This window comes from Dermacentor albipictus, chromosome 7 (genome assembly GCF_038994185.2).
Source record: "Dermacentor albipictus isolate Rhodes 1998 colony chromosome 7, USDA_Dalb.pri_finalv2, whole genome shotgun sequence".
NCBI classification, from domain to species: Eukaryota; Metazoa; Arthropoda; class Arachnida; order Ixodida; family Ixodidae; genus Dermacentor; species Dermacentor albipictus.
This window is the reverse complement of record NC_091827.1, coordinates 27,958,131-27,972,870: the sequence shown is the minus strand read 5'-3', so window position 1 is coordinate 27,972,870 and position 14,740 is coordinate 27,958,131. Positions and strand designations below refer to the sequence as shown.

The window sequence follows — 14,740 nt, the reverse complement described above, 5'->3', positions numbered from 1 at the left end:
ATGCATCAGTGCAATAACTACTAATTCCGCTTACAGTTCAATGATTCGAAAAATTTTTGCAGCAGGCGGTGTCCTTTTGTAGTGAGGTAACTATGATCAGTCGGAAGTGTTTCAGTGCCCCTTTAAGTATTTGTTAAGTGCTTTAAGTGCATGTTAAACTTTTATGTCACTTACTTTCCATTTATTGATATGTTCATAGTAAGGACAGCTCTATATGCTCTCTGGAGGTCAATAATTATCATTCACTGATGTTAAGTCTGCACAAGTGTCTCCCCATGTTGTATTACCAGTGGTTTAGTTATGCTTCCCAGGACAGCCATTTGCACTGTATTCAACAAACTGGGAAGAAGCATAAATTATGGTACATATACCAGCTGGGGTCATTTGAATCAAACCATTCTTTCAGAGTACTCAACTCTGGTGGCCAAACTTTTTAAATACTCATCGTATGCAGGTTTGACACTGTTCCATGTTACTTCTCATGTTCTGTTTGGCCAGATATACCCTCATATGCTAAAAAGTGCAACAAAAATGGGCTTGAGTAAAACGTATGAGGCAAGTACAGTGAACAAAATATTGAGTGCATGTGGTTTATTTTGTGAAAAAATACAAGTAAGGAAAGGGACAACAAACCGCCATTGAAGAATAACCACAACTCTATGCACACAGATCATAAGTGAACTGCAAATATCTCGGAATACCATAAGATGAAAACTTGCATCAGAATGCGTAGTGTAAATCAGCACTTCAATGAAGAATACAAGTTGCAAAAGAATGTGCATTGCTAATTTACAAAAAGTGTGTTGAAGTTGAAGTCTGCAGGTTTGGCCAATGCAAACAAGTGCAGCATGTAGATCACATGGCAACGACCGTGTCTGAAAAGTATGAAGTGGCTGAGTGGCATAAAAAATGCTGGATTTCCAAACAGAAGACTGCACTTACTCTCAAGGCCGCCACGCTTTGATGGAGCCAAGGTCACACGCACAAATGCCTCTATGCAATACAGGCTACTTGCAATATCGCCAGCCATGGCACGACTTCAGGTGAATCACCTAATGCCGAATATGCAAACGCGCCACTGGAATTCATCTTTTGGTGGCACAGCCACAGTTACCTTTAAAATTTCACACATCAACTGAACAGTCTCTGCAATTATGTTGCTACATGTAGTTAGAGAACAGTTAAAAAGGTGACTCAAGAATGCAGTGGAAATATGCTTCAATTTCACCAATGTCAATGCAATTGTTTTTACACATAACTGGTGCCGTCCTGAAAGTGGATGAATTTTTGTGTAGCACGTCACACGAGCATTCAGAACATCGAATGATGGCAGGCCTGTGAATGTATTTACGTCGCTACTATTTATCGTGTTCACAAACTTCTGTGGAAAAGTACCCGATGTCACTTGGGCAGCCTTGCTTTCTGTAAGCCTTGTCCGTGAAGCCATTTCTAGTAGGAAATTTGCCACGTCTTTTTCTTCTCTTGAGTACTCTGCCATTAATGTCTGGAGGCCAGGTTGGCAAGCACATTCCTGTCACAAAACAAAAGAAAGAGTTGTAATGTCTGACATATCTGACGCGAAATGCAGCTTCTTTTTGTCATTCCAATAATGCACGTCAGTGTATTAAATTTAATGTTGGAAGTAGGAAAGCCAAGCTTTTTGCATCAGTTAATTTGCACCCATCACACACCACAATCCTTTCACGAATTAATCCAGAAAACATGCTGCCGGCTAGGTAAAGACAGCTACCACATCACAAATATATAGAAAAAATAAATTGCCATATTTGCTATGTCCTTGTTCCTTATGGTGTTTGCAAGGCTTTGGTCAATGCTGTTAGGGGATGGGAAATCGTCCTGCAATGTCAGATAGAGTTTAGTTCAAGAAACCAGTGGTTAAGCAATGTGTGCACAAGTTGCAATTAATGTGCACCCATCACACACCACGTGCTACAATGCTTTTACGATGTAAATCCAGAAAGCATGCCACCGTCTAGGTAAAGACAGCTACCACAACACATACATATACAAAAAGAAATTACCATATTTCCTTTGTCACTTATTTGGTCCATGCTGTTGCGGTCAGGGGATGGGAGATCGTCCTGCAATGTCAGAGTTTAATCCCAAGGAATTAGTGGTGAAGCAATGTGTGCACAAGTTGCAGGCAGCCAATTTACCATGGTGGTCGTGCTGACAGGTGCATGGGGCAACACCTTTGCTTCTAATGGGGAGGCAACAGTTTCTTTGCTTGATTCATTCTGTAATGCATTAAAAGGTGTTGACATCTATTGCATGCTTGTAGACATGGTGTATGTACCATAAGCATATAAGTGCTGCACCATGTAGTCAAATTAACTTACTCTGGCTGACCGATACACACGTCAGCGAAGTCTTGCCAGTGAAAGCTCTTTCATATGAGCATCCTTGTTCTCATCATAACATGACGTCCTTGGCAGGTTTTCAGTTGGTATTGCATTTTTTTCAGCCGCTGTCTTTGACATGCTACATCTGAAAAAATAAATAAATTGTTTATGCTTTGTTGTGCCTCAATATGGGCTGCACCCAGAATTGTTTTTTTTTTACCTCAGAAACAAAGCCACAATATTTATAAAAAAGCATTTGCAAGGAAATGAAGCACGGTTTGAGTGTGCAAGGCTATGCAACGATGTATACCGAATGTAGCATCTGCAAAACGTAGTTGAAAGCTGCTCATAACACAAAGTACACAGGTGCAAACACCACCACATGACCGGAGTAGTTATGCCACTGAGTTGGGGATGATTTAATAACACAGATAAAGCTAGCTTAGGTACTAATACTGCACATACATATGCGACACGTCAGTAGACGGCGGACGCCGTAAATTTTCCTCGAAACTAGCAAACGCGTGTAAAATTGACATGTGGCTGTCGCGTAAGTGGCAAACTTCTGCAATGAACGCGATAGGCTCGCCGTTGGTGCGAAATACCACTGTGATATGGCCACTCTTGAGCACGTCGGAGATTCTCAAGTGCAAGTGGCAAATTCGTAATCAGTCGCGCTGGGAAGTGCCCGCGTGCAGTGCGCCTGTGCTGCAAGTTCATCCGCACCACGCATGATATTTATTCCGCTTTAGCATGCCACATACGTGGCACGTTTACACTCAACACTTCCCGAACTTGCTAGTACATCATTCGTAAACATTTGAATCTCCGACGCCCGTATAAGTTGCGCGAGACGTGCTGGGCATCAAAAGCCTCCCGAGTTACAGCCGGGTGTAGCCAACGAGCGCAGAGGTGACGTTGCTCGCAGAAACCACTGTGAAGCGTCGAACATGAGCTCTAATTACAGCCAATGTGGTTAACGAGTGCAGAAGAGACGTTCCTCGGAGAAACCGCTGTGACAGGTCTCGAACCTGTGCTCGAATTTCGCGTTGCGGCTAACATATGCAGCAAATAATGCATATCCCAATCGCCAGTGCCCGCAATGCGAAACGTGTTTACATAAGGTGACACAGTGACATGTATAATGGCCACGCACAATGGTCATGCATTAGGGTCGAGTTCACAAGTTCACAATAGTGTCTCACCTGGTAAGGAGAAATTATCCCGTGCAAAATGCCGTGAGCAAACAGTCACTGTAAGCGTCACAGCCTTGCCGATGCGGAGGTTAGCGATCCACCTGGTTCTGCGGCTTCAGCCTTTCCACTCGGAGGGAAGTGCGTGAACGGAAATATCGCGGTCCTTCCATCTCGCTGGCACGCACCGAGGAACACAGCAGAACTGCTTGGCCGTTCGCTTTTTCTTTGCTAGCAGCTTCATTCTTCCGTCCGCGACAGCAGCCTCCACGGCACACACGGCGACTGGACCTCTGTATTTCGTTTCTCCCTACTGCCGCTAGGTGTCGCATGAATTGCTGGAGTTGCGAATACGTACGGGGTCGTCCACACGTGGGCAGACGGCCGCTCTCCACGGAGCGCCCGACGCGGCCGCTAGAGGAACTGCTCGCACGTGCTCGTTGAGTGCCAAATTATGGGTCCTATACGACTTGCCCTCTGCTGCTGTGCCGTCGCGCGCCAAGAGTAGCCGCATGATGGTGTCGTAATTTCTCTTACATCATGGTGCAGCGTGCCCCAAAGGAAGGTATTTCGCTTCACACTGCACGTAAAGCGTAAAGTCCGGAGAGGATGTCCTCGCCCTCCTCGATGAAAATGTATGAAAGGTTCCCGCTATAATTTCTGTGAGTACGTGACAATGGAAAGTGAGACACCGCGGTTCTGTCGCCACTGCGGGAAGAATGCTTTTGAGTGTCCACTCAGTGGACTGTCCATTTCGGCTGGTGCTGAAGTGATGATTTTCGCTTGGCTGGGGTTCCAGTGCGTAGGAGAGTCTCCTCACCACTTGTACATCTCCAGCCAATCAGCGGCTGCTGAAATGGAAAGCCCACTAGGTGGACAGATCCGCACATGCCCCGTTAGCGGAGCAGCACTACAATGGCAACGCTCACGGCTTGATTGCCCATTAAGTGTCCGTATAATTGCTATCGCCAATTTCCAAACTACTCTAACTAGCTCAGCAGTATGCCCTTACAATTAGGAGGGCACGGCAAGGAAGGAATGACGAGCATGACGACTCTGTGAAGAAGGATGACCAGCCAAGCTGTGTATGTGGGCCCCTTGATGGCGAACTGCACCTCCGCTGCGGATGGGCCCGGCATTGCACTTCCTTTGGGATCGGCAAGTGCTTAACGCCTCCTTCACCGCCGCCGCGAGCTGGGCCGGCTATGCACTATCCCGCGATCGGCCCACCAGGTTTGGGGGAGTGCTTAACGCCAGCTTCACCTCCGCCATGGGTCTGTCCGCGGCATTGCACTACCTTCGGGATCTGCCATCGTGTTTGGAGTGCTTAACGCCTGCTTAATCTCCGTCGGGGCTCAGCCCGGCATTGCACTACTTTTGGGATTGGCTCACGTATGGGGAGTGCTTAACGCCCGTTTCACCTCCTCCGCGGGTTAGGCTGGGCATTGCACTACCTTCGGCATCGGGCCGCGTATGGGGAATACTTAACGCCTGCTACACTTCCCCCGCGGGTTAGCCCGCCATTGCATTATCTCCGGGATCGGCCGATGTGTGGCGAGTGCTTTATGCCTGTTTCGCCTCAGCCGCGGGTCGGTTGGGTATTGAACTACCTTCGGGATCGACCCACATATCGGGAGTGGTTAACGCCTGCTTCACCACTGCCACGGGTAGGGCGCATTGCAATATCTCTGGGATCGGCTAACGTATGGGGAGTGCTTAACGTCTGCTTCACCTCCACCGCGGGTCGCCTCGGCCATGCAATATCTCCGGAATCGGCGCACGTATGGGGAGTGCTTAACGCCAGCTTCACCTCCGCCATGGGTCGGCCCGGCATTGCACGACTTTCGGGATCGGCTCACGTATCGGGAGTACTTAAGAGGAAGCTTTAGCTCGGGTGCTCCTATCTAAATACATGTAAAAGGAGAATTCTTTTTTCTCGGAAACCACAGCACCAAATTTGACGAGGTTTGTTGTATTAAAAGAAAACGTAGACTGTACTGACCTCTGGTTTCGAATTTTTGAGTTACATCGTCAATATTTTATTAAAAATTGGCAAAATCGAATATATTTCAGAAAAGAAACTATCAAGTTTAGAACTCTAACTGTGTAATAGTACCGTGCAATAGTACATCTAAAGCTGACAACATTGATATGCTATACATGAATCTAAAAAAATGTAATATGGAAATGCAGTTTTTGCAGAACCTTTATAACCAACGTAAAAAAATTCTTGTAAGATATAAAATGACATATGGTATTTGTCCGCTTTGAATGATCTAATGGATACCGTTTACAGAAATGCGATATCGGTTCTTGATGAAGAGTTATGAATTCGCAAACCTTGTGCTTCTACTTCTTTCAAACGGTCGAATATTTGAAAATCTTTTTAGCAAAATTCATGTACTAAATCAAAATTTGGCTTCCAGCAGTCACTAGATTTTAGCTTTCTCTCTCAAACGCAACAAATTTCATTAAAATCGGTCTGCGGGTTATCTCAGAAAAACGCTTTTGCGTTTTACATGTATTTGAATAGGCCGCGTCGGAGTCGTGCCCGAGCTAAAGCTTCCTCTTAACGCCAGCTATACCTCCGCCGCGGGTCGGGCCGGCATTGCAATGCCTTCAGGTTCGGCCCACGTTTGGGGAGTGCTTAACGCCTGCCTCTCCTCCACCACGGTTCGACTCGGCATTGCATTATCTCCGGAATCGTCCCACATTTGGGCACTGCTTAACGTCTGCTTCACCTCCGCCGCGGGTGGGGCAGGCATTGCAGTATGTCCAGGATCGGCGCACGTATAGGTTTTTTTCTTACCTCGCCAACGACACGAAAATTTCCTTGGACGGTAGAGGTATACAGCTTCGCTTTAATATCGCAGCCAATGCCTTTCTTGCTCGCTAAATTTTGCGGGCTACGTCGGGAGCGAAACCGGAAACCGCCCGGGGCCTATATGTTTGAAAACAGTGAAAGGGACACATTCTTAGTGTCCGAGTCCTCACTCACTGACATATAACCACATAGACACATAGGAAAAAAAAAGCACAGTTACGCAAAAATAATGTTTCGTACGTCATTCTATGAAGCTAATTTATCGTTGAAAAATAGAATTGTTGGATGTATCCGAAAAGCAAGTTCGCTGTGGCACGTCAGTTAAACACACACAATGTATCGTACGTCATTCGATGTCGCGAATTTTTCGTTGAAAAATACTATTGTTACATGTATCTAACTAGACAAGTCGGTGCGAGATGTCATTGGAGCCAACGAAACTAGCGGCATCGAGTGAAGGTTTCTCTACACAGGCTTCTAAGCTGCGCTGGCTGCCTGCAGTATTCGCATCAAAAGGCTCCTTTTGTCTTGTCTGCCCAGCGCATACCGCAATGGGTAATGCAGGGACACACATCCGCAGCATCGGTCTTTTAACAAAGAGCGTTCGTTGGGACTTTTGCAAACTGGGGATAAGCTTGACGTCGACTAGTCTTCCATCCACATGGTCATACCCATAACCAGTGGCGTAGCTAGGTCGTCTGGCACCCGGGGCCCATAGGTCTTCTGTCACCCCCCCCCCCCGGGTGTAGCCGGCGGAAAGAGGGGTGTCTTCAGACGTATGACGTATATGACACCCCCCCGCCTACTGGCCCCTTGCACCCGGGGCCCACGGCCCTCCGGCACCCCCTGTTGCTACGCCACTGCCCATAACTACTTGGTTACCCGGAGCAGACGCTGAATCGACGCAGCTTTTACGCGTGGCCGTTTGACGTATGCCCAGGCGCGGAGGGGAGAAGCCGCAAGAGAAGTAAACATTTATATTGAGTGGTGTGTTTGATCTTACTTAACTGTTGCTGATAAGGCGCTTATGTTTTCTCTACCCCAGCTTAAACTAACCAGCATGAAAACGCGGGACACTTTTCAGAAGTTCTCTCCCTTGTGCGCGCTTTGCCTTCGTAGCTTTCGCTTCATTTTAAGTATTGGCGCACGATAGTTGGGACACCCTTTGTATATATATTTCATATCTATGAAAGTCGCGAACGCACACAAATTAAGAGCATACAATTGTGAAGCGGTACTGACATGGCTATATGTGGAAAGGCACACATTTGATCGTAATTTTCACAAAGTGTTCGCCAACGGCAAAGAAAAGAGCACGTGAAGGATTCTCTATGCAGAGACCGCCACATGCTATTTTATTTTATTTGTTACCACTTTCTTTCCCATCTTCGACAACATTTTTTTTCCTATATCATATTACCACCTCATCCGTGGCGTTGCTAGCGCCCTTGTGAATCATCACCATCATTATTAGTCGCGGACAACTTTGTGAGGCAGTGCAAGGAAAGGTACGATGCAGAGTTTCAACATGTGCGTGTTACTGTGCCAAGTATGGTCTGGCATGCAGCGCATATTTCGGCTTCTGAGATGAGACGCTGGTGGATCCGAATCGACGCTGCTACCACGAGCAACGCTTTTGCCCAGCAGCGGACGGCAAAATCAGGAAAGGTAAGTCAACTCCAACATTCAGTGGCGTGTTTCGTCCTATTTAGTTGTTGTGAACAATGTGTTTAAAACTTACCGTGGACGAAAATGTCGCGCTTTCTTCGGAAGCGTTTTCATTTGTTCGCGCTTTGCCTGCCTAGCCTAAATTTCATAGCACTTGTGTTTGGAAAAAGTTTATTTCAGCAAGAGACCATAGGAACACTGAGTCACAATCACGGTACAATTCCACCAGTACGATAACATGTACAAGAAACGAAGCATTGTAAAGAGTGTTTCACTCGCGCGATAACTGCAGCAAAAGTACGCCCCCAAGAAACTTCCGGTCACGGGCCTTATCAATCTACTGCGCCGGAACACAAAGTACGTTTATAAGTTGTTCTACGGGTGGAATGTCTGCTTTACGTTTTCAGATAAGAGACATCCGCATTATTCCTCAGGAGAAATACAAAAACATTTTCGTGTAAGAACGTAGGGCAACATTCAATTGTAATATTGTTCTATGTACAGAGGAAAAGTGTTGGAAATTGGCCAGCTTAGATATTAACGCACCCTTGCTAGTCAAAAAGCCCCGTGCCCTTCCACTCTAGGAAGAAGGATGACCAGCGAAGCTGTGTATGTGGGTCCCTTAACGCCTGCTTCACCTCCGCCGCGTGTTGGCTCGGCATTGCACTACCTTCGGGATCGGCCCAGGTATGGGAAGTGCTTAACGCTTGATTCACCTCAGTCACGGTTCGGCCCACCATTGCATTATCTCCGGGATCGGCACAGGTACGGGTTTTTTATGCGTTGCATATTGCAATCACTCAGTTCAGCCCTTGGGCGCGGCCGGGCAGCCACCATTTAAGCACGTGACGTGAGGTCACGACAGCCGGAGGAAAAGCTGGGCCCCAACTCGCGCGGTCGCGCGCGGACGCAGCCACCACCTGACTCCCGCTCCTCCCGCTAGGGGCGCTCCCCCTGTCTTTCTCCCCCTTTCCATAAAGGAAAGGGGGAGAAAGACAGAATTCACTCGTATAGACCGTTGACCATTACATCTGTAATATACAGGCTAGCAATGCAGGCAATCAAATTAAAGCTTCAAGCATGGACAGAGAATAATGGCATTTTGGGAGAGCTTCAGAATGGCTTCAGAATAGGTAGGCGTTTGGATGACAACTTGTTTGTTCTTAGTCAGTGTATTGAAATATCAAAAGCAGAAAGCAGACCGTTGTATGTGGCCTTTTTAGACATTACAGGAGCCTACGACAACGTGGACCGCAACATTTTGTGGGATATCCTGGAAGGGGAAGGCTTGGGTAACGATTGTAAACAGCTTTTGAGAGAGACTTACCTAGAAAATACCGTTTGAGTTAAGGGATGAGGAACGAGGAGAAAGTTCATATCAACAAGAGACTGAGGCAGGTCTGCCCTTTAGCCCCGCTGTTGTTTATGATGTACATGGTGAGGATGGAGAGGGCGCTAGAAGGAAGTAATATCGGGTTCAATCTCTCATACAAACAGGCGGGTACAGTAATAGAGCAGCAACTCCCAGGGTTATTTTATGCGGACGACATTGTGTTGCTAGCTAACAAGCAAAGTGATTTCCAACACCTGACAAATATCTGTGGACAGGAAGGCAACGATTTAGGTTTGAAGTTTAGTGTTAGAAAATCAGGTATGATGGTATTCAATGAAAACAGTGAACAGACAGTGGAGATACAGGGCCAAGAAATACCTCGGGTAACAGAATATAAATACCTTGGTATATGGATAAACGAAGGCAACGGATATATGGAAACACAGGAAAAAAACCATAACAGTAAAGGCGAAGAGAAATGCAGCCATAATGAAGCACAGAGCGCTATGGGGATACAATAGGTACGAGGTACTCCGAGGTATGTGGAAAGGTGTAATGGTTCCAGGACTTACTTTTGGAAATGCGGTTGTTTGCTATAAATTAGGGGTACAATCAGGACTCGACGGGAACCAAAGGTCAGTGGGTCGCCTCGCATTGGGCGCTCACGGGAAGACTACAAATGAAGCTGTGCAGGGTGACATGCGCTGGACTAGTTTTGAAGTGAGGGAAGCTCGCAGTAAAATTGAGTATGAAGAACGGGCGAGGAATATGGAAGAAAGTAAATGGGCTGGGAGAGTATTCAGGTATCTGTACAGGAAAAACATTGATTCACAGTGGAGGAAAAGAACTAGGAAGCTTACCAGCAAGTACGCGGCCTGTAGTGTGGACAACACAACAAGAAAGGTCAAGCGGAAAGTAAGAGAAGCTGAATTAATCTCATGGGTGGCGGCAATGAAAAAGAAACCTGTCATGAGTAACTACTTAAGAGGAAAAAACGAAATCAGGAAAGAAACCATTTATGATAACTCAAAGGGAAGTTCATTACTTTTCGAAGCGAGATCAGGATGCCTTAGAACACGCTACTATAAAGCGAGATATAAGAGGGAAGAAGAAGCATGTGCTTGCTGTGGTAAAGCTAGGGATTCTACGGAGCATGTTTATTAGAATGTGAAGACGTCTACCCAGAGTTCGATTTAGGCACCACTGGCCTCCTTGAAGCCCTTGGGTTTAGAGGGAGCAGTGGTAAAGCAAACATGTCGGCAATAGACATTAGTAAGAGGCGACTGGAGGATTGGTGGAAGAAAAGTAGGGAAAAGACAAAAGACGGAGACGTACAAAAGCACAGTTCGCAATAGGGGATCAGAAAATTTGGGCGTGGTAGTTCATAGTGTTTTTTTTGTCTTTTTTCATTGTTTAACCTAGGTAGAATATTAGGCAGTATAGTAGCAAGAGCCTGGTGGCGCAGCCCACCGCCCCGTTCGAAAGGGGACGCTCATAACATCCATCCATCCATCCATCCATCCATCCATCCATCCATCCACGTCACGGAAGAAAAGCTGGGCCCCAACTGGCGCGGTCGTGCGCGGCCGCATATTGCGCGGCCGCACAATATGCAACGCATTCTTGGCTTAACCAAGCTAAGCCTGGCCATTTTTTTTTCTTACCATGAATGTCAACGACACGAAAGTTTTCTTGGACGGTAGAGGTATACAGCTTCGCTGTAATATCGCAGCCAGTGTTTTTTTGCTTGCTAAATTTAGCAGACTACGTCAATGAGCAAAACCGGAAACCCCCCAGGGCCTATATGTTTATAAACATTGAAAGGGTCTATACACGACACATTCTCAATTAGTGTCCGAGCACTTCCTCACTAACATATAACCACATAGACCCACGGAAAAAGCATAGTTACACATAAATGATGTTTCGTACGTCATTCGATGCCGCTGTTGTTCGTTTACGCCCATGACGTACGAAACATAGCGTGGTGTGTGCATACATGTATGACAAGTTATGATGCGGCTGTGTAGTGAAACCTGCACTCGATGCCACTATTTTCGTGGCTCCAATGACGTACGGAAGGTAGCCCGGTGTGTGGGTACATGTAACAATATATGAAACGGACCGTGGGGTGTGGATACATTTCACAATTTATTGTTACATGTATCCATACACCACGCTAAGTTTCGTACGTCATTCGGGTCAACGAAAATATTATTGTTACATCTATCCACACACCATGCTACCTTCCGTGCGTCATTATTGGAGCCAACGCAACTGCAATAGGCGTTCCCTCATTAGAGCCAACAAGAATAGTGGCATTTAGTTAAGGTTTCACTACAGAGCCGCCTAAGTTGCACCGGCTGTCTACGGTATTTTCATCAGAAGGCTCGTTTAATCTTGTCGGGCAGCGCAGAACGCAATGGGCATTGCAGGGACGCACATCAGCAGCATCGGTCTTTTAAGAAACAGCGATCGTTGGAACTTTTTCAAACTGGGGGGAAACTTGGCGTCAACTAGTTTTCCATCCAGATGGGTTTCCCCATAACCTGTGCGCTCTGAAGTTCCTGACCGCTACCAATAAACCAGGCCTTTCTTCTTTATTTCAGAACGTCCTGGGCGTCGCCATAATTCACTGTGTCTATAGTCGTGGACAACTTTCTATGGCGATGAAGGGAAACCTACGGGGGCGGAACTTCTGCGCGTTCTTTACCGCGCCAAGTAGTTCGCCACTGTTTGACAGTGCACTTGGTTGCCCGGAACAGAGGCTGAATCGACGCAGCTTTCACGTGTGACAGTTTGGCGTATGCCCAGGCGCGGAGGGGAGAAGCCGCAAAATAAGTAAGCATATTTTATATTCATTGGTGTGTTTCGTCTCATTTAACTGTTGCTAATGAGGTGCTTATGTTTCCACTTCCACAGCTTAAACTAACGAGCATGAAAACGCGGGACACTTTTCAGAAGTACGGTTTTTTTTTCTAACCACGCCAACGACAAGAAAGTTTCCTTGGACTGTAGAGGTATAATACAGCTTCGCTGTAATATCGAAGCCAATGCCTTTTTGGCTTGCTAAATTTAGCGGACTTCGTCAATGAGCAAAACCGGAAACCGCCTAGGGCCTATATGTTTATAAACATTGAAAGGATATATACACGACACGTTCTCAAAGTAGTGTCTGAGTGCTCACTCACTAACATATAACCACATAGAGCCATTGAAAAAGCACAGTTACACATAAATGATGTTTCGTACGTCATTCGATGCTGCTATTTTTCGTTTGCTCCAATGACGTACGAAACATAGCGTGGTGTGTGGATACATGCGTGACAATTTATGAGATCGCTGTGTAGTGAGACCTTCACTCTATGCCGCTATTTTCGTAGACTCCAATGACGTGCGGAATGTAGCGCGGTATGTGGACACATGTAACAATATACGAAACGGAGCGCGCTGTGTGGATACATTTAACAATTTATTGTTACATGTATCCATGCACCACGCTACGTTTCGCGCGTCATTCGAGCCAACAAAAATAGTATTGTTACATGTATCGACAGACCATGCTACTTTCCGCACGTCATTGGAGCCAACGAAAATGGTGGCATCGAGTAGGTTTCACTCCACATTAAATTGTTACGTGTATCCACACACCACCCTACGCTTCGTAAGGCATTACAGCCAAAAAAAGTGATATTTTGACAAGTATCCACACTACACATCCGGCAAAGGACGTCATTGAAGCCCACGAAAATATCGGCATCGAGTGAAGGTTTCACTACACAGGCTTCTAAGTTGCACTGGCTGCCTGCAGGATTCTCATCAAAAGGCTCCTTTAGTCTTGTTTGCCCAGCGCAGACGGCAATGGGTGATGCAGGGACACACATCCGCAGCATCGGTCTTTTAACAAAGAGCGTTCGTTGGGACTTTTGCAAACTGAGGATAAACTTGGCGTTAACTAGTCTTCCATCCAGATGGTCATACCCGTAACCACTTGGTTGCCCGGAGCAGACGCTGAATCGACGCAGCTTTCACGTGTGACAGTTTGGCGTATGCCCAGACGCGGAGGGGAAAAGCCGCAAAATAAGTAAACATTTATATTGAGTGGTGTGTTTCATCTCACTTAACTGTTGCTAATAAGGCGCTTATGTTTTCTCTTCCTCAGCTTAAGTTAACGAGCATGAAAGCGCGGGACTCTTTTCAGACGTGCTCTCACTTGTGCGCGCTTGGCCTTCGTAGCTTTGCCTTTATTGTCACAGAAAGTTGTCCGCGATAATGGTTGAAAGAATAGTGACACGTGTACTTATCTTTATCGGGCAACCACGGTTCGCCGCCTAACAAATGTAATCGCGCAGCGTGGAACGTGCCTGCATGTATCCGAATTTTCTGGAAAGTTATCGATGCTTCTACCCGCTGTCTGTTGTCGCCGAACCTTATGTTATCTGATTTCATCACCTGACGCGAATGGGGGTGACGCGAATGGTGATGAAACACGTAGGAACACGTAGGAAAAGCAACAGGCTTTTACTGACGTTTCGGCCGTACGCTGTACTAATTGCGCGTGAGTCCCCCACCCAAGAGGCATTGCAGAAGCTGCCGCGCGGGCCTTTGTACTCCCGAGCCTGAGTCCCGAGAGGGCGTTCTCGCTCTTCTCGATGAAACTATACGAAAGGTTTCAGCTTTAATTTCTCCGAGTACGTGGCAATGGCAAGTGATACCCCGCGGTGCAATCGCCACTGCGGGAAGAATTTTTTTAAAGTGTCCACTCGGTGGACTGTCCATATCAGCTGGCGGTGCTGAAATGCTGATTTTGGCTGGGTGGAGGGTCCAGTGCGAAGGAGACAGGCGCCCAGCCAGTCTCCTCCCTACTGGTACAGCTCCAGTCAATAAGCGCTGGCCGAAGTGTACACACCCTCTAGGTGGAAAGATCCGCACATTCCCCGTCAGCGGAGCAGCACGACAAAGGTAACACACACGGCGTGATTGCCCCCTTAAGCGTCCGTATAATCGTTATTGCCAATTGTAAAGCCATTATAACTAGATCAGCTGCATGCCCTTTGAATAACGACAGCACCGCAACGAACGTATGACGACCATATCAGCAATAAGAAATAATGACGCAGCTTCGGCATGTTGAGCGATCGCGACTTCTCTATTCACTTTCATTACGAACGGAAACGAACTCGCCCAACTTGCGGCGTTACTCAAGTTATAAATTTTCTAGAGGACTAAATGCGTTCCAAGTTTTTCCAGCTTGCTGTGGAACGCGTACATTTGAACATGCAATGCGTAATTCACGAAAGCAGGAAAATTTCGCGCCACAGACGCCTAAATTTAGAAGGTCCAGATATCCTTGATGGAA

At 46.7% G+C, this 14,740-nt stretch overlaps 1 long non-coding RNA gene across 2 annotated transcripts; it reads right to left on the bottom strand.

The window, feature by feature from the left end:
• Window positions 1-576: 576 nt before the first annotated feature.
• LOC135917428 (uncharacterized) lies at window positions 577-3,900 on the bottom strand. 2 transcript variants are annotated; one of them, XR_011507359.1, is made up of 4 exons: window positions 3,569-3,900; window positions 2,361-2,508; window positions 2,043-2,258; window positions 577-1,531 (listed from the first exon to the last, which is right to left on the bottom strand). It is a non-coding gene; the product is annotated as an uncharacterized lncRNA (long non-coding RNA). The 2 variants fall into 2 exon arrangements; XR_010569273.2 differs by having other exon boundaries at window positions 2,043-2,508.
• Window positions 3,901-14,740: the final 10,840 nt, after the last annotated feature.